General features: G+C 41.9%; 1 long non-coding RNA gene across 22 annotated transcripts in view; it reads left to right on the forward strand.

Annotated features, from left to right (window-relative positions):
- LOC116646722 overlaps nt 1-19,540 on the forward strand; it is a 120,384-nt gene that overhangs the window by 77,994 nt on the left and 22,850 nt on the right. For 14 of the 22 annotated variants that reach the window (XR_004302185.1, XR_004302178.1, XR_004302183.1 and 11 more), the window contains 2 exons: nt 4,082-4,331; nt 6,527-15,103. This is a non-coding gene — a long non-coding RNA (uncharacterized LOC116646722). The remainder of the gene's footprint in view (nt 1-4,081; nt 4,332-6,526; nt 15,104-19,540) is intronic. The other 8 variants (XR_004302182.1, XR_004302174.1, XR_004302176.1 and 5 more) reach the window with 8 other exon arrangements.

Genomic DNA, 19,540 nt, shown 5'->3' on the forward strand with positions numbered 1-19,540 from the left:
AGCATTTTAATCCCTCATTTCCTGAAAAGGAAACTGAAGCTCCAGAATTTCAAATGGCTTGCCTACAGACTAAGAATTTGAACAAAGGGTTGCTTGGCTCTAAAATCCGAGTTCTTGCTTCTATTCCCAGCTGCCTCCAGCACAGGGTTTCTTACATTGGCTATACATTGGACTCATTTGGAAAGCTTAATACCCAACACAATACTGAAAAAAGAACAAAATTGGAAGACTCATACTACCCAATTTCAAGACTTATGATAAGGCTTCAGTAATCAAGACTGTGTTCATTGGTGAAACAATAGACACATAGATCAGTGGAACACAATAGAGAACCCAGAAATAGACCCAGGCAAATATAGCCAACTGATCTTTGACAAAGGGGCAAAAGCAATGCAATGGAGAAAGCTTTTCAACAAATGGTGCCGGAACAATTGGAGTCCATACATAAAATAAAATTTAAAAAATGAACCTAGTCCCAGACCTTACGTTTTTATAAAAATTAGCTCAAAATGGATCATAGACCTGAATGTAATATACAAAACTTGTAAATTGTTAGACTAAAACATAAGAGAAAAGCTATGTGACCTTGAGTTTGATGATGAGTTTGTAAGTATATGACGCAAAGCGTGATTTATTAAAGAAAAATTGAGAAATCAGACATTGTTAAAATTAAAAACTTCTGTTGTCTAAAAAAACACTGTAAAGAGAACCAAAGGACAAGCCACAGACTGGGAGAAAATATTTTCAAACACATATCCAATAAAGGTCTTATATCCAAAATATAAAAACAACTCTTAAAACTTAATAAGAAAACAAGTTTTTGAATGGGCAAAAGATCTGAACAGATGCTTCACCAAAGAAGATATACAGATGGAAAATTGGCATGTAAAGAGATACTCAACATTATTTGTCATTAGGGAATTACAAATTAAAACAGTAATGAAATAACACACATCTATTATAATGGCTAAAATTTAAAAACTGGCATCAGTTGCTGATAAGGATATGGAGCAACAAAGTAGTCTCATTCATTGCTGGTAGGAATGCAAAATAGTATAGACACTTTGGAAGATACTTTGGCACTTTCTTACAAAGATAGGTGTAGTCTTAGTAGATCATTCAGTGATTGAACTACTACATATTTACTGTTTTGAAAACTTAAGTTACTGTTTTGAAAATTTATATTCATATAAAAAAAACCTACATAGGAATGTTTACAGCAACTGTATTTATGATTTCCCAAACTAGAAGCAACCAAGAGGTCCTTCAATAGGTATATGGATAAACAAACTCTGGTACACATCTATACAATGGATTAGTAATAAAATAATAAATGAACTATCAAGCCACAAAAAGACATGAGTGAATCTTAAATGCAAGAGTTTAAGTGAAAGAACCCAGTATGAAAAGGCTACATATTATATGATTCAAATTACATGACATTCTGGAAAAGGCAAGACTATAGAAATGGTAGAAATATCAGTGGTCTCCAGGGGCTCAGGGGAAGGGGAAAGTGTTGATTAAGTGAAGCACAGAAAATTATTTAAGACAGTAGAACTATTCTGTAGGATAACTATAATGGTAGATATATGATATTATGCATTTGTCAAAACCTATAGAACTTGATAGGACAAAAAGCAAACTTTATGCAGATTTTAAAAAGTTATTTAGTAGGTCGGGATCCCAGGATGAAATGCAGAATGGTGACAAAACAGTGTAACTGTATTGTGAATGTATTGAACAACCTCACTGAAGGTGTGGAGGAGAAAAGGTACTGACCTAAGTAACCTTGGAAATGAGTAGAGTCTGTAAGACTAGAGGCAGAAGGAACTGTCCATAAGTGCTGTGCCGTAGTTGATAGACTTGTTTCCCATGTGGGTACCGGTTAACAATTCTGATACCACCGTACAGGCATACTGGAATTCAGCAGTTCAGTAAATGGTTAGACAATGGTGGGAGCCAAGTTTCTCACTGTTGGAGTGGGAGGTTACAGAAAAGCAAGAGCCTGGAAACATCCACGTGATAATTGGATTAGAGTTGGAGACGTCAATATGGACTCATATTAGCTTAATATGGATACAGATAGTTACATCAGAAGTACTTACAGATATGTGTATATGCATGGGTTAGTATATACACGTAATTTCCTTGTCCTGTTGACGGAAGAGCCTAGAAGCAATGTCACCCTATAGCAATGAGCACACCTAGCACCCAGATCTTGGTTTCTAATATCATTCTCCAACGAGAGGAACCAGAACTTGGATAAATGACTGATTCTGGCACTAGGAAATATGTAAGATGAGCAGGGAGCCTCTTATGGTGCCCAGAAGTAAGAAAGTGCTCAGAAAAACACCACCACTACCACAAAGGGACACAGGGCCAACTGAAATGACTCCTAATGGCCAAAGCTGGAACACTGGAACAGCAAAATAAAAATAAATTAGTATTAGATTGAAACCCAAAGTAGAAAATAAATGAATCTATATGATATAAATAAATGGAGGAAAATAGACAAATTTCCTATATCAAAGAATTCTAAAAATTTCATGTAGATCCTAAGCCTCAAGGAAGTGGAATATAACCCTGCATTCCTTAAGTGTGGGTTGCACATAATGACTTCCTTAAGAAGAGTACAGTAAGAAAAAAGGGACGAAAGGCTAACTTTGTCCTGGAGAAACCTGACAAATACTGTCTCAGCCAAATGATTAGGGTCAATCAACATCACTAGTGACAAATGTCTTATGTTGACATATGGGCCCTTGATCTGATGTGATGAGAATGGCTTCCTCTTATGGTCTTCTTCCCAAAAGCACATAACCCCAGTCTGATTATGAGAAAAACATCAGACCAATCCCAATTGAGAGACACTCTACAAAATATCTGGCCAGTACTCCTCAAAACTATAAAGATCATCAAAAACAAGGAAAGTCTATGAAACTCTTGCAGCCCAGAAGAGCCTCAGAAGACATGACAACTATGCGTGTAGTATCCTAGATGGGATCCTGGATACAGAAAGCAAATTAGGGGAAAACTGAGGAAATAGGAAAAAAAAGTATGGATTTTAGTTAATAATAATGTAGCAATATTAGCTTCTTACGGGCGCCTGGGTGGCTCAGTCGGTTTTGGCATCTGACTCTTGACTTTGCCTCAGGCCATGATCTCTGGGTCGTGGGATCTAGCCCCGGGTTTGGCTCTGTGCTCAGCGGGGAATCTGCTTGAGATTCTCTCTTCCTCTGCCCCTCATCCCACTCATGTGCGTGATCTCTCTCTCTCTCTTTCCCTCGTTCTCAAATAAATAAATCTTTGAAAAATATTAGCTCATTAATTGTAACAAATGTACCATACTCCTATAAAGTGTTAATAATAGGGGGAAATGGGTGTGGGGTATATGGGAAATATCTGTAGTCTCTTTGCAGTTTTTTCCATGAACCTCAAGCTCTTCTAAAAATCAAACATTTATTTAAAAGAATTTGTAGTGCCTGGTACTACCCTGAGATTCTGATTTCCTCTGGGTTGTGGCCCAACCCTTGAGACCTTAGAGAGCTGCCCAGGTGATTCCACTGTGTCTCCTGCAAAGTGCTGTAAGGAAAGGATGGATTTTTCCCTTCTCCTTTCTTGTCTAATTGTAATAAATGCTCTGACCTTGTCCTTGGTTAAATAGCAGCGTGACTTAAAGATTTTGGTGGTTTGACTACAGCAGTTCTTTAAATGTACAGCCAGTGCTATGGAATTTGGAAAGTGGTATTTTTCATTAGATAAAAACTCCTCTCCAAGCGGCTTTAAGTACCATAAACAGTTGAGGAAAGGAGTGAAGGACTGACTATACAAGGCACATCTCTGTTTAAATCTATGCACAGTGGGAATGCCTTTAATTTCCTTCTGCTATGCTGGGCCATGTGTACATGGAGGTAAACCATCTCTGAGGTTTTAGGAGCAATGGGTTTGACTTTAATTAGGTAGTAGGCTCATTCTCCAGGGTCTGGTTGTGATCCATGAAGTAAAAGCAGCATGTGCTGGGGAGTGCTGCTTAAAAGGTTCAGGAACTGTGAACTGAAGCGAGCCTTCTGTTTTTCTCTTGCAGGAAACCTGGCAGCAGGGGTTCCTGAGGGTCTCATCTGGTGCTAGAGATGATCGGCTCCCCCAGTCAGGGAGGAAGGAATCCGCTTGACCCTAGCACCCAGACAAACCTCTGTGAAGAGACAGATCCCGAGATGCATCCTGTTCTCATGCAAATGATGGTGCCTATTGGAAATGGTGAGACTATATTTTCTAGACTTGCTCTGTTTGCTGAAAACCCAAAGAGGCCAGGAAATTGCTTCATGTGCATCAAGGTATGAGAAAGATTTATTCCCCCCATCATTTTCTTCCTCAGAAATAGTCATTAGTAGAAATTTCTGCTTTTTTTTTAACCTGTATAACTATTAAGCAACCAGAAAATATTTATTGTTCTTACACTATGCTAGGTACTGAGGGGGACATTTGTAAAGTTAAAAAATAATAGTTGTCTTTTATTCTTTAATCTAAGTAATGCTTGAGTGTGTATCGAGTAACAGACATCTGGGTACTAGAGAGAGGAAAGGTTACCACCCTGCCATCCAGGCAGGGTACAGTGGCACTGTTCAGAGGACAGTCAGCATTCTGTCTTCAGGTCCCAGCATCGTAACTATGACAGTCCGGGACAGAGGGCACGTCCAGTTAAATCAGGCTGCTCCACGGATGACCTGAGCCTTCTCCTTTTTATTAAGAGCAGCCAAGTTTCTATAGTCAGCCCCAGATATGCAGAAGTCTTCTCAAATACAGCTGATCTTTGAACAGCATGGGTTTGAACTGCATGGGTTCACTTATATGTGGGTGTTTTTCGATAAATACAGTACAGTACTGTGAATGTATTTTCTCTTCCTTATGATTTTCTTAAGAGCATGCTCTTTTCTCTAGCTTTATTGTAAGAATGCAGTATATAAGGTGTATAACCTATAAACTATGTGTTAATTTACTTTCTGTTATCATTAAGGCTTCTGTTTACTAGTAAAATTTTGGGAAAGTCAAAATTTGTTCAAGGATTTTTGACGGTGTGGAAGGTCAGCCCTCCCAACTTCTGAGTTGGTCAAGGGTCAGCTGTAATATTACTGAAAGTCAGTGACACTCTTAAAATATAGCATTTGCTCCTAAGTTGAAACTACTATAAAACTTTTGTGTTGTCTTATCATGTGTATTAAGTACTAGTTTAAATCTTACAAGTGGCCTTGCAACCATACGCCACTATAATATAGCCACCAGCCCATGTGGCTACTTAAACTTAAATTAGCTGAGATTAAATAAAATTTAAAATACGTTCTTCCACCACACCAGTCACATGGGAAGTGCTTACTAGACACGTGTGCCTACTGGCTGTTGAACTGGACAGTGTGGACAAAGAACATTCCTATCATCACACAAAGTTCCATTGGACAACACTGCCTTATAAGCCATTTCTGAGGATGCTTGTCAGCATGCACAGTTATTGCTAAAACAGGCTTGTTTTCTAGCAGCTGAGGCACCAGGGCAGACACTTCGCATTATCTCATTATCATTGCCTGTTAGAAAGACAGACCTGTTTGGCTGGGAGGGACCATCTTTTGTCAGACATGCGATTTTGTGAAGGGTTTATGTAATGGATGTTGGGTAATATATCAGATGATTGAAACTGATCTTTCAGAAGTTGTAACAATGTAAAATTTAAGTAGATAACCTCTATAAGGCATTTCTGATCTAAGTCAAGTGTGTATTGTTAAATATTAATTCCATTAAGGTATGTCAGCAGGGAATTAAGATATGTGACCCAAATATATTTCTTTCTAGTAACTGAGTGTAATAGAGATCTAGTGCTCAGTGGATCTTAACCAGGGATAAGTCAGGATGAAGGGAGGAGGGGGGATCAGAAAGACCTGGGAGTTCCTGCAAAATGCATAGGTTGCCCCTTCGTAGGGTTTGTCTGAATGGTGGGGCAGGTGGGTGGGTAGGGAAGGTCTTGCACGTGTCTGTTTTGAAAATATTTCCCATGGAATTCCCCTGTACCCAATCCAGGTGAGTATTGTTTAAAGATATTAAAGGAAAATGGCTCCCTGCTCGGCAGGGAGCCTGCTTCTCCCTCTGACCCTCCCCCATCTCATGTGCTCTCTCTCTCTCTCTCTCATTCTCTCTGTCTCAAATAAATAAATAAAATCTTTAAAAAAAAAAAAAAAAAAAAAGGAAAATGATTAATGTGTTTCTTTTCCATTGTATGATGGGGCGGGTAACTTTAAAAAGACACCTAGGCTCCACCTCTAGATATAATTTGGTGCTCTTTGGGTGGGCTCCGTTCTCACTGTCCCTCTTTCAAAAGACCCACTGGTTGTTTCCAGCGACCCCTCCCCCTAGGTCACTTAGAAGGATCAACTGGGTTTAGAACAAGTGCCTCAGGCATTTCCTTCCAGTATCAGTGTCTGTTTCCAGCAAACTCGTGCAAGCTGTGTATCACAATCCCTTTTTGGATGCATTTTCTTACCAGTGCCTGAAGTGATGATACTGTGTGTTGTTGATCAAAGAGGTGTTGTTGATCAAAGAGGGGACGCGGTGGCCAGAGAGGACACTCAGGTAAGGAAATTCAGGAACCCCATGTGTATTTTTTGCTCAGGTTGAAGGGTATACTTCCACAGAAAGGTGGACCATGGGTGTCTGAGCAGAGCTAAAAATATTCTCTAAGGGGACCTCATCAAGCCCTTGCGCAACTGTTTAGGTTGAGAATTCAGTTTGGTCCTAGAGTTTGGCTTGTTTTTGTTAAGTTTAGAAGGGTATTACTAACTAGCCCAACCATCAGGTTGAGAGCTAGCTGGGCTGATGGATAGAAAACTTCAACACCCTTATCCCAACCCTCATTTAAACTGGAATTTCACATCACGTTTTCAAGGCATATTGGGCCTGAATGGACCTGTGTGTTTTTTTCACTTTTGTTTTTTCTGTTATTGCATTTAAAATAGCTCTACTCCATTCCACATTTTCTTTATCCTTGGTTTCAGATTTTCTTTTGGCAGAAATCCAGTTTTCCCTACAATATGTAGTAAAATGCTGATCACTTGGGATTTTAAAAGCATAAGGTGGGACTCATATCACTGGGAAACTATCCAGAATATAAAGTCCTTTCGGTGGCATGTTGCACAACATATGACATAAGCAAAAAATGTTCTAGCATCCCCAGCAAATGTCCAACCCTAGCTTCCCGCGTCTCTTTAGGGCAGCAGAATATGTTGGTTGTGAAGGTAAAAAGAAGGTACGAAAACAAGGAGACTGGAACAGACTATAAATCAGTAGGTTTGGAATATTTCTCCATTGAGTCTGCCAGGACTTGGGATGTCAGGGGTGTGAAATGTCCTAAGATTCTGGAGACCTGTCCGGGTTTGTCTTTCCTAGAATACCCAAAAAAAGGGGAAGGAGAATCTTAAAGCCATGTATAGTTTTGGCTTAAAAAATTCAGTAAGTAATCCCAAGGAAGCGAGGAAGGAAGGAAGGAAGGGAGGAAGGAGGGAGGGAGGGAGGCAGGGACTCTAGAGTGGCTTGCTGAGACTGCATCATTCATTAGCAAATATAACTGTCTGTTATGCACCAGACACTGTGGTAGGATGTGGCTACATGGCATGATAAAACATATATTTGGTCTTTGTCCCCATTCCTGGCATAGAGCTCCTAAAATCCTTGGAATTTTCAGAGTGTTAGGAATATCTTTTGTATACTAATGTGGTGACTGAATACACGTCCTTAGATAGCTTCAGGATAGGGTTGTTTACAAGGAACCAACCATGTGAGAGGGTTAGAACTATTAGCCCAGACTCCAACCAACAGGGAGAAGAGAGGGGCTGGAGATTTAATTCAGTCACCAGTGGCCAGTGATTTAGTAAATGATTTAGTAATGAAGCTTCTGTAAATTCTCTGAAACAATGAGGCTAATGGAGCTTTCAGGTTGGTCAAGACGTTGATGTGCTGAGAGGGTGACACACTCAGAGGGTTGGAAGTTCTGGATACCCAACACCCCATCCCTCCATACGTTGCCCTATGAACCCCTTCCATTTGGCTGTTGCTGAGTTGTATCCTTTATAATAAAACTGTAAGAGAGAGTAGAGTGTTTTCATGAGTTGTTCTAGCAAGTTATTGAACCTGAGTGGGAGTCATGGGAACCTTCAAATCTGTAGTCAGTTGGACAGATGTTCAGGTTTCCTGGGGACCCCATTTGTGGCTGGTGTCTAAAGTGGGGGCATCTTGTGGGACTGAGCCCTTAATTTGTGGGGTCTGTGCTAACATTTGAGTAGTGTCAGCACTTAATTGAATTATTGGATACCTGGTTAGTGTCAGAGCATTGGAAAATTGATCGGTATTGGAAGGACGTAGCTGGGGATAAAATGGTGAACAAGAGCAGACATGTTTCTGTTCTTATAAAACTTACAAATACCTTAATGTGTCTGTTGGGTTATTTAGCACTATGCTAAATATCATCCACCTCCAGGTCCACTCACCCGAGTCTTTAGAGACTGACCCTTATGGACCACATCCATGGGCACCCTTCCCTTTATCTCTGGTTGGATTTGACCAAATGGGGAGCCCTGGTGGGAAATTGAAGGGAGGGGGTGAGTGAGGTCAGTCAAGATACTTACTCTCCTCACTTCTTCCTTGGGAAGATGCCTTGGGCTGTGTCGCGAGACAGAATTCCACTACTCCTTTCAAGACAGTCTTCTCTACATGGCTTTCTCCTCCTTCCAGGTTCTGTTAACCACTGCTCCTCTTTGTCTCCTTGTGCCAAGGGGGTAGGAACAGTGCTTCAGCTCTTAATCCTGGATTATTGCCCCACAATTCCTTGGTTGTTTTTTTTTTTTTTTAACACCCTGGGGACACCTTTATAAAAAGTTCCAGAGTAAATAAACCTTAATTGAATGATTCTGATTTGGGCAAGCCATCTTATTGGGACCCTAACTAATATAAGCACCATTCATTTAAATGCCAAATTTGTTGCCAAATATGTTGATTTTTGTTCTAATATCATGGATGCTAAACTGGCCATTTAGCTGTTGCTTAAGAAGGTCACCCTCGTTAGCAATGATAAAATCACTTCATAGAATGCTTATCTTGGTATATCCTTTGGCAAGAGAGTATACATTCAGTGAGGGAAAGAGAAGGGGAACTAGGCCATCGGTTCTGTTTAGTAGCATTTGGAATTGCAATTTCAGTTGCCAAAATGCTCTTCTTACCCATTATGGTTCTGGCATTAATACTATATTCCAGGCTTTGAAGATAGAGTAATTGCCCAGGATTTATACCAACATGATACATTCTGATGAGAGGCTGATAAATGTTGTAGAAAGTGATTGTTATTAACTGTTTTATTGGTGAAGTAAAACAGGATAGTAGCACTCAGAAGCTCAATAATTGTGCCTAGAACATGTTTCCTTCCATGACAAGCATTATGTTTGTTACTGATCTTTTCATGTGAGCCTATCCCAACACCTCCCCTAGAATCTCTCACAAGCTGGTTTTTCCAAATGATGAATGTCTTGTAAAAAGATACCCATTTATAAGTTTGCCTTTCATAGGAGTTACTTTGAGCCTCCTTTCTTCCTTATTTTGCTTTCCAAAGCCGTTACTGAAATAAAAACTGGGATGGCCAGACCAGATTATCAGAGATGGTTTCAGCCTGTATATAATAATCCATTGATCTGTAGATAAGAGGGAAAGCTTTTCTCCCAAGATGGTATATGATTACATCTCAGGAGAATTGGTGAGAGGTACCTTCATCCTTGATCATTAACCTTTAGAGATAAAAAGCAATTTCAAAGGTCCTTTGCCCCCTAATGCTCCAGATGAGGAACCTGAGACCCAGAGATATTAGATAGGAGACTTACCTGAGAACACAGCTTGTATTAGTATATTGGGGCTGCCTTAACAAAGGACCACAAATCGAGTGGCATAAATGACAGAAATTTATTGTCTCTGAGTTCTGGAGGCTAGAAGTCCAAAATCAAGGTGTTGGCAGGATTGGTTTCTTCTGAGGGCTGGGAGGGACGAATCTGTTCCCAGTGTCTCTCCTTCCCTTGTCAACGGCTGTCTTCACCAAATGTTCATGCACATCATCTTCCCACTAGGTGAGCCAGTGTCCCAGTGTTCCCTTCTTACAAGTACACCGTCCTATTGGATTAGGACCCACCCGAATGACCTCATTTTAACTTGATTACCTCCATAAAGACCCTATTTCCAAAATGAAGTCACATTCTAAGGTACCCAGTGTCTAGCACCCCAACATGTGAATTTGGGGGTAATACAATACAGCCCATTACAAGAGCTGCCCAAATACTGACTAGAACCTTGGTCTTCCAGTGCCCTTTTTCGTTTTTTCCTCTCTTGCACCATGTGCCTTTTAATATTTGTATTCTAATTGCTGCAGGGAAGACATGTTCTTTTTCACGGACGTAGGATACATGGGTGTGGTCAGAACCTCCAATTTTTTTCAGACATTTCAAATGATTCAATTTAGGAGAATATCAGGTCAAAGTAAGTTCAGAGGAGTAAGGATTCTTATTAACTTGGCCTAAAAATAAATTGTCTTGGAGGTAAGCAATGAATTTTTTATTATTATGTGGCTGCTAATGTTGAACCTTTTGAGCAAGAGATGAAGTTCTCCTAGACTTGTCTCATAAACTGCAGCTGATATTATCACATTGTGATGATAAATGTGTTTGTCCAGTTATTTTCCTCTTTGATGTGGATCTCTCTGTCCCTGGAGCAGAGGCTTCCATGGAAGCAAGCCTTCCTTCTAGATGTCCTGCGATGAGGCTTTGGCAGAACCACTGCCAATCCTGCATTTAATTCTCCTAAAATCATTTTGTCAGTGTAGAGATGCTTAAAGCATCTAAAGGTTATGAGGCAGCCACATTGGTGCCAGATATCTGAGAGAAATGTTTGCACATTTGTAGGAAGATATTTTTGTTATGTTATGCCAAGTGGTCTTTTAGAGAAGGCAGATCTAAACAAGACAAATTAAAAAAAAAAAAACTTTAAAGTTTTTAGTTCATGTACCATGTCACCAAGGTCAATGTGGCTTGCTCACCCTTGCATTAATGCAAATTGCTTTCATTAAGGGTTGGAACAGAAGAAAAATAACAGGGTGTTGGACTCTTCGGGATGATCGCATGCTCCCTGTTCTGATGTGGCCCACCATGCTCACTTTGAAGGTGGGAAATCTGATGATCAGAAAAAAAACATCAAAACATCATCAGCTCAAGTGTAGTCCCTCCTAGACCAAGGTGCGTCTCACCCAGGGCAGCAACTGGGATGTAGAACTCTGACACAATGGGCTAAGGGGCCATCCTAACAACCCAGTACATTCACTAGTGATATACTTAGGTCTGGACAAGGCCAACTTAACTAAGTCACAGAATATGCCTCTTGGCACTTAAAAGAGGTAGTAGTGGCTAGGATTTGCCCCCTGTATCCCTCTGCTTCTTAGCATTTCCCGAAGCATCACCAGCCCTTCAATATATGCCAAGGAAAAAACTTTCAGTGGTGAAACAAATTTGGAAGATGCCACATACTCTGTCTCTCCTTAGCTACTTATCATGCATACTGGAATATTGAAGGCTTGCACCATGTTTTGCAATGAAGAAGCCATTTAACTTTCTTTAATCGGGTGCTTGCCAAGTCATCTGATCATGGAACCATTTATTTATGTAAAACCTGTAAGTTGCACACAACACATTTTGAGAAATGCTGTCAAAATCTGCCTAAGTTGAAGAGAGATATTGAAGAACAATGTATATACTGAAAAAGAATTTAGATCAAGTTCATAGATGGTCGAGCAAGACTGCAGAGATATCCCTATAGACACTTGTATGACAGTCCTTAGAATCACCCACAAAAGATTCCTTGTGGCTATTGGCAGGGATGGAACAGTACGCCGGGCTAGCCAGGCTTTTCGCTCATTAGGTTCTTTCTTAATTGTGAGGGTGTAGATGACTGTGTGTGTGTGTGTGTGTGTGTGTGTGTCCTGGATAATCAGATGGCTTAAAAAAGAAAAAAGAATTGAGAAAAGAGTCAGAATGCAGGAAGGGTTTTTGGCCTTTATCATGGATTTGTGATGTGACCTCTCTCAGTTCCATTCCTCCACTGGTCAGGGTGGGTGTTACTGCATAGCCCTGCATCCCTCTGTCATCAGGCAGGCCCTTAGGACCCAGCAGGCTTCCCTGGACACTTGGGACCTCAGCAAATGCTGTCTGAAGGTGAAGGGGGGCGAGGAGGAGGTTGTCAGGCTGATGACATAATGTCTAAGTGTTTGTCACCTCAGGAGGAGCAGAGTGTTGGGTACAAAGGGCCATGTCACTGCTGAGGGAGATGTGAACGGACTGTCTGACTCCTTACAGCAGCCTGACTAGCTGTGCAGGATGCTGGTAGTTACATATTCCTATAACAAAGACCCTTTGGTTTTATAACAGAAACTACTGTGAGCTAGCTTAAGAAAAAAAGGTACTTTGGGTAGATATTTGAGCATGCAATGGAATTTAAACAATGTGAACAGCCAAATCTTAAGAAAGTTCAGAAGATGACAGCTCAAGGGATATGTCTGTAACTTCAGTCTCTGTGAGCCTTAGCTCTCGTTTGGGGTAAATGTCCACTCTCGTCCATTTAGATAGGACACCTCTGTTTGTTCAGGAGAGAGTGGCAATGCCTTGATCTCAAGGAAAGCTGGTCCTCTCTTCAGCCCCAGGGGATGAATCGTGACAGTCTCAAATAGTTATTTAATTTCCTGTTGTCAGTAACTAGCCTAGGGGCGGCCATGTGACCCCGGACAAATGTAGGAGCTATAAATAGGAGGAGGGTGGATATGGATGCTGGGAAAGCTTTTGTCTTCTCAATAAAAAGGAATGACAGAATCATTGGGCATGGCTCTTTCTTCCTTTGCTTTGCCCCTTCTCCAGCATTCAGACATGATGCCCAGTGACGCAAAAGCCATGTTGGGACCTTGACGTGACAAGCACCAGAAGAAAGTTGTGTGCTAGGAATAGAGTGTGCAAAGGAGAAAGAGCAAGGTCCTTCTGTGGTTGAGCCTGGACTGAACACCTCCTGATTTGTACATATTTGAGAAGAATGATACCCTGGCTCTTGAAATCACAGTGCACTATATATAATATACTTGCAACCAAAATCATTTCTAGGTGAAAAGTTATGTGGTATAAATAGAGATGTCGGGAGCCAGCCCCGACAATCAGAGTGGGAGTCTCAGATCTTTAATGGGGTGGTATTCAAAAGTGTCTATGAAAGCCACCTTGGTGCCTTGAGATCTCACCAAACCCTCTCTGTGCCAGTCCACACCTGTCCTAGATAGAATTAATCAACTCGTTAAATAACTAATTGTACTAATTTTATTGATCCCTTGTTCTCTGCTAGATATTTTTTTCTGGGACTGGGGATAGACTGGAGAAGACAGAGAAAATGCTCTCATTTCCCTCCAGGGAGAGTAGACAATAAACAATAATAAGTGAAGTGAATAATCTGAGATAATGAGACGTTCTGTGTGCGATAGGAAAGGAGCATTGCGATGGGGAGTTGTGGGAGGTGTGCATGTGGCCTGTGACGGTGATAGTTGACATGAGCGTTGAGTGACAGAAGGGAGCCAGCTGTGGTAGACAAGGCCCAGGCTTCTGGGGAGGGCTGGTGGCACAGAGCCCTGGGCAGGCAGGAGCACAGCTGGCTAGAGACACAGAATGAATCATTAATGGGCGTCCACTGCGAAAGGATGCGGGAGGCTGGTCATGCTCATCTCGTTGTAACCGTTCCGGCCACTTGGCTCATGGGCTCGTGATGTATCTCGAGGATACTGACAGGGCTTCCTGTTGCACAGGTGACTTTTCCTATCCTCTGCTTCAGGCTGTGAGAGCCCAGGGAATGGGATGGCTTGGGCAGATCTGCGCGTAATAAACGGTGGTCAGGGTGATGGACCCCCTTTCCCTTCGAGAATGGACCCATCATGTTCAGCCACAGCACTGAGGCTCCCCAGGGATCTGGCTTCCTTTGGAAGGATTTCTGTCACAGGTCTGAGTTTTCTCCAGCGGTATGAAAAGATGATGTTCACAGTTCCTGAAGACGGGTAGGCATCCCAGGGTGAGAAGTATATAAAGATACACTCACGTACAGTTCACAGCTTGACTCTGGAGAGTGAGCTCTTGCAGAGCCTCTACTACAAGAGTATCTTCTTCTCTGCCACTGTCTCCCCTCCAGCAGCAGAAGGCTTTGGCTCACCCACCTGAGAAGCTAAAGCTTGCCTGGAAGTTATGCCTCCAGAAAAAAGAGCAGTCAGAGCCTCTCATGTAACTTGAAGAGTATGAAAGATCCACTGATAAAAACCACTGCCCTGAACTTTTCCAAAGCACAAAAAATCCCTGCCGACGATTCTCCAGTCCTTGGCAAGGTAACGTTTGTCTGGTTTTTGTAGACTAGGAAAAAAGTTAATGAACCCACTCCCATTAGGTTATGTATTTGTGCTGAAAGGCTATGAAAAAGGCTACTATTTCAACTGAGTCCTGTCATCTAAAATACGCCCCATGTTTGTTTTATAGTTTCTCAGCGATATTCTGACTTTAATTTGATCACTTCCTGTGAATTTGTGTAGTCCCTCGAGCAAAACCGATTCTCCCTCGCCCCTCTCTCTCTTTTTTTTTTTTTTTTTGCCTCTGATTTTTTGTTTAGATCATCTCTCTCCTGACCTTTCAGTGGCTCAGCACTTTTTTTTCTTCTTCTTCTTTATTTGCAGTGCACAAGCGAGGCTGGAAAACAGAGCCAAAACACGAACTGTGAAGCAACAGTTCACCCTCACAGAGCGAGTGGGCTTTGTGCTATTTCTGGCTAGAGCAGATGCGGCCTCGGTGGGCTGTGGGGAACAATATCCCTCAGGTAAAAATAAATGATTAAGATTAGGACCAAAATGATACAAATCCTTCATTCCCAAACAGATCATGAACTGGGAGCTGTGTGGAAAGACGACTGGATTGGGAATCGTCAGGGTCCTGCCCTGGATTTCTTCCAGATTACTCTACCAATCAGCCATCTGGTCTCAGTGAGTACACGTGACTTAGTCATACATTTTTTAATCAACAACAACAACAACAAAATAGGGCAAATGCAGTAACAAAACTCAATGCCACCAATGAGTTATAGGCAACAGTCCCAACATTTTGACCAGCTCACTGCAGACCTAGTTGAGTACTTGGTGGATTTTTCCTTGATCCCATTTCCCTTCCTCCCACCCCAGAGACAGACACTGTCCCAAACCTTCATACTTTCATACTTCTTCTCTGGACACCTGCATCTGTCAACAGTAAGTACGGCCATGCTGCATGTTTTTATTTTTTTTATTTTTATTTTATTTATTTATTTATTTTTTTTTTAAAGATTTTATTTATTTATTTGACAGAGAGAGAGAGACAGCGAGAGCAGGAACACAAGCAGGGGGAGTGGGAGAGGGAGAAGCAGGCTTCCCGCCGAGCAGGGAGCCCGATGTGGGACTCGATCCCAGGACCCTGGGATCATGACCTGAGCCGAAGGCAGATGCTTAACGACTGAGCCACCCAGGCGCCCATCCTGCATGTTTTTAAACTTGAAGTAAATGGAAGCACAGTATATGTTCTGTTGCTCTTTTTTTTTTTTTTTCAATTGAGCATTAGATTTCAGCAACATAGGTCTGGCCCATTCGTTTTAACTGCTCTGTGGTATAATGTTTCATGGACAGACCACCAAATGTTTTATCTATCCTACTGTTGATGAACAATTAGGTTGCTTCTAATTTTACACTATTATAAACAATGCTTCAGTGAGTGTTCTTATACATTTCCTATAGTAACATGCAAAAGTTTCTCTAAGATAGCATTTTTTTCAAACTGTTTTGTCCATACCCACCATTAAAGGTACACTTTACACGGACACCCAGCATGTGGGTTACAATTATGTGTGTACACATAGATGTGGAATGAAAGTTTCTCAAAATAATACCCTTATTTTCTATTTAGTTACAATCAGTTTAGTGTGGTCTAAAAAAAAAAAAAAGGGCTGGTTACAATGTACTGAAGTGATCCTCTGACCCATCTCCATGAGGAATTGGATAAACACTGTTCTGGGACACGTGGAATTGCTGGGTCGTATGTTATGCTCAGTTTCAAATTGAGGAATTTATGTCTTTGTGAGTTCATTTCAGGCACTGAAATGGGTAGTTGCACTGAGCTAGCATTCTAGCTAAAGAAGGCGGCCTTCTAGCATTCTACAGGGAGGCTTTTAGGTCATTTCCTGTGTTCTGTGGCTGGAAATGGAAGTCCTGTTTTAAATTTCTGGGCTTTAACTTTTCACCTGTCACAAGATGCCAAAACAAAACAGAAAACATACTAGACTTCACAGTATTTTGCAGACTGCTTTCTCTTCAACTCCCGGGTCCTGGGGAAGACTTCGGGGTCTGCCACAAAGTGTGTAAGTTGGGGGTGGGGTTAGAGCAGGGAAGGGGACAGAATGAGTAGATGGAATCCTGGGCTTTTCCCCAGAGTTCCTTCCAGAGGATTCCAAGTTAATATTTCTCCATTGTATTTCCATTTAATTTGTTAAAAAAATAAAAAAAAAAAAAAAGGTGTGCAGCTTGAAAATATTCATAAACTATGGGTTTAGATGTTCTCCAAGGCTCTTTCCAGATCTAAACTTCAATGAAAATAACTTTTGAGTCTCTGGACATTTAAACTTGCAGCCAGAACCAAAGAATGTGGAGGTTAGGGAGGTAGGCTTCTGGCAAGCAGGGCTGGCCCACCTAAGAGTCGGCCTGTCCCTCCCGCCACGGTGGGAGCTGACATGGACAGGGGGCTCTCAGTCCAGAAGGGCAATGAGCTCGGGATACTCTCCAGCTGGGGCCACCACCTTGGGGACAGCCATTTCTGTTCTGTCCTATGGGCTTCATCCACATGAGGCTGCTCTAAAAAATCATTGTTTTCATCGTGCTTGTTTATTCTGTGAGTAAGGACCTAATATACATTTTTCTGAGTGTCATTTCTGCCCCCACAGACCGTTCCACGTGCTCACAATGAAGCTTATTTGCTCAGCAGGGTACACACACAGTTAAACCATTCTATTCACAGAGATGAAATTTTATTATCAGTTTAATGAAACTATTCAGCTCCTCTCAGGTTTATTTTTGCCTTCCCAAATATAGTAAGGTCATAAAAAGGAGAAAAAAAAACTGGTAGTGAGTTGGTAGTAAAGTGACTTCGGGGTGGACAGATGTTAATTTATGTGGAATCGTGGATTCCTTCCTTAATAGGCTTGTTTTCTGTCTTGCTCTCTGCACCTCCCCGGGCCTGGATGCCTGCCTCCTCTCAGATTGCAGCCCTTCCGTTCAATTTGTCCTGCTTGCACTTCATCCTCCTTAATCACTGTTTTCATCACATCACTCCCAGGCTCAGAAACCCTCCAGGGATCTTCATTTCCCACCATGCGAAGTCCAAATGCAGCTGCCTGTTTCCGAGGCTTCTCCTAATCTATTCTTTCCTTACCTCTCTGGCTTTATTTCCTTTGCCAGATGTGGTTCTGGTTCCTGTGGCTTAGAGATAATGGAATTTTTGTACACACATCACCACCCGTCCCCTCACAACCCCCACCAAATTTGAAATCTGCATCATTTAAAGTGATTTTATTTATTTATTTGAGAGAGAGCACGAGGCAGGAGGGGCAGAGGGAGAGGGAGAAGAGACTCCCCAATGAGCAGGGAGCCTGACATGGGGCTCGATCCCAGGACCCTGGGATCATGACATGAGCTGAAGGCAGACGCTTAACCGACTGAGCCACTCAAGCGCCCCTGCATCATTTTTCTTAAGTTCAGCCTAGTTGCCTTAAACAAGAGCACACATACCAGCAAGGATTGCTTCCCTTGCCCATAGGCGAGTCACTTGCCCAGTGGGGCTGCAGGACTCTCTGGAGACAGAGGGGCAGGGAAGAAGTTTATGTCCCTCTGTCCCTCCATATCCTGGGAGAAGATGCACTGGAAAGGTGACTTTACTCACTAAAGTCCTTGCTGAAAAGCTCTGTGGGTCTGACAACACAAGCAGAATGTACACAACTCAGAAGACAAATACGAAAGATATTAAATTTCAAGACAGGAAGGGCTGGTTCAAACCCTTGGAAAAAGGTCCACCCTATATAAGGCAACATTCAGCAGGTCCCTGAGCCCCAGAAAAGATGCTGTGGGGCTGGTAGAGGAGAGTCCTGAGAAGGCTTACCTACTGGGGCAGGCTTATCACATCTGCAAATACAGTTTCTTTTCAACTTTTCATTTATTGTGGTGTGTGTGTATGTGTGTGTCTGTTTAGTGGCCATGTCCTTTGTTTTTCTAGAATGATTTCCATAAGTCCTCATTCTTCCACTTAGCAGCTGTATGATTTGGGGCAAGTTTCTTTATCCATAAAGTAGAAGTACTAATGGTACATAGTTTTTGGCATTGTTGTGAACTGACTGAATGAGATAATGCATCTAAGGAGCGCAGAACATGGTCCAAGACCAAGGTATTAGCTATTATTTCTATTACAGTTATTGTAAGTACATGTAAGCTGCTCTTTGAGCAGCTGCTGAAGTTCCACCTTCTCTCAAAATACCCTCCGGTCACTTTAGTTGAACAAGCATTCACTGAGCGCTCAGTACATGCTGGGCACTGATAGGACACTGATTATACTATGACCTTGCCCTTGGGTAGCTTACCTTCTAGTAGGGAAGACAAACCTGTAAGTAGATGATGTCAGGTTTTTATTTTTATTTATTTATTTTTTTTAGAGATAGAGCATGCCCGTGAGGGGGAGGGGCAGAGGGAGAGAGAATCTTAAAATCTTAAGCATGCTCCATACCCAGTGCTGAACCCCATGAGGGGCTCAATCTCACAACCCTGAGATGACCTGAGCCGAAATCAAGAGTCAGACATTCAATGGACTGAGCCACCCAGGTGCCCCACATCCTTCCAGTCTAGGGCTGGGCTGTCCAATATAGTCACCACTGGCCACGTGTAGCTGCTGCGACTAAATTGAGATGTGTTCTCTATGTAAAATACACGTGGGATTTTTAAGACTTGGTTTGATAAGAGAATGTAAAATATCTAATAATAGCCAGTATAGTATTGATTACCTGTTGAAATTCTGGGTATACTGGGTTAAATAAAATATATTTTTTTATTGAAGTACAGTTGACACACGATCTTGCATTATTTTCAGGTGCACAACATAGTGGATTCAACAAGTCTGTGAATTATGCTGTGCTCACCACACATACAGCTTCCACCCGTCCCCATAGGATGCTCTCACAATACCACTGACTCCATTCCCTGTGCTGTACCTTTTATCCTTGTGACACAGTCACTCCGTAACTGGAAGCCGGTACCTCCCACTCCCCTGCACCCATTTGGCCCATCCCCCCACCACCCTGCCCTCTGGCAACCATCAGTTTGTTCCCTCTATTTATGGGACTGTTTCTGCTGTTTGTT

The sequence above is a fragment of the Phoca vitulina genome, unplaced genomic scaffold (genome assembly GCF_004348235.1).
Source record: "Phoca vitulina isolate PV1807 unplaced genomic scaffold, GSC_HSeal_1.0 scaffold37, whole genome shotgun sequence".
Lineage (NCBI taxonomy): Eukaryota > Metazoa > Chordata > Mammalia > Carnivora > Phocidae > Phoca > Phoca vitulina.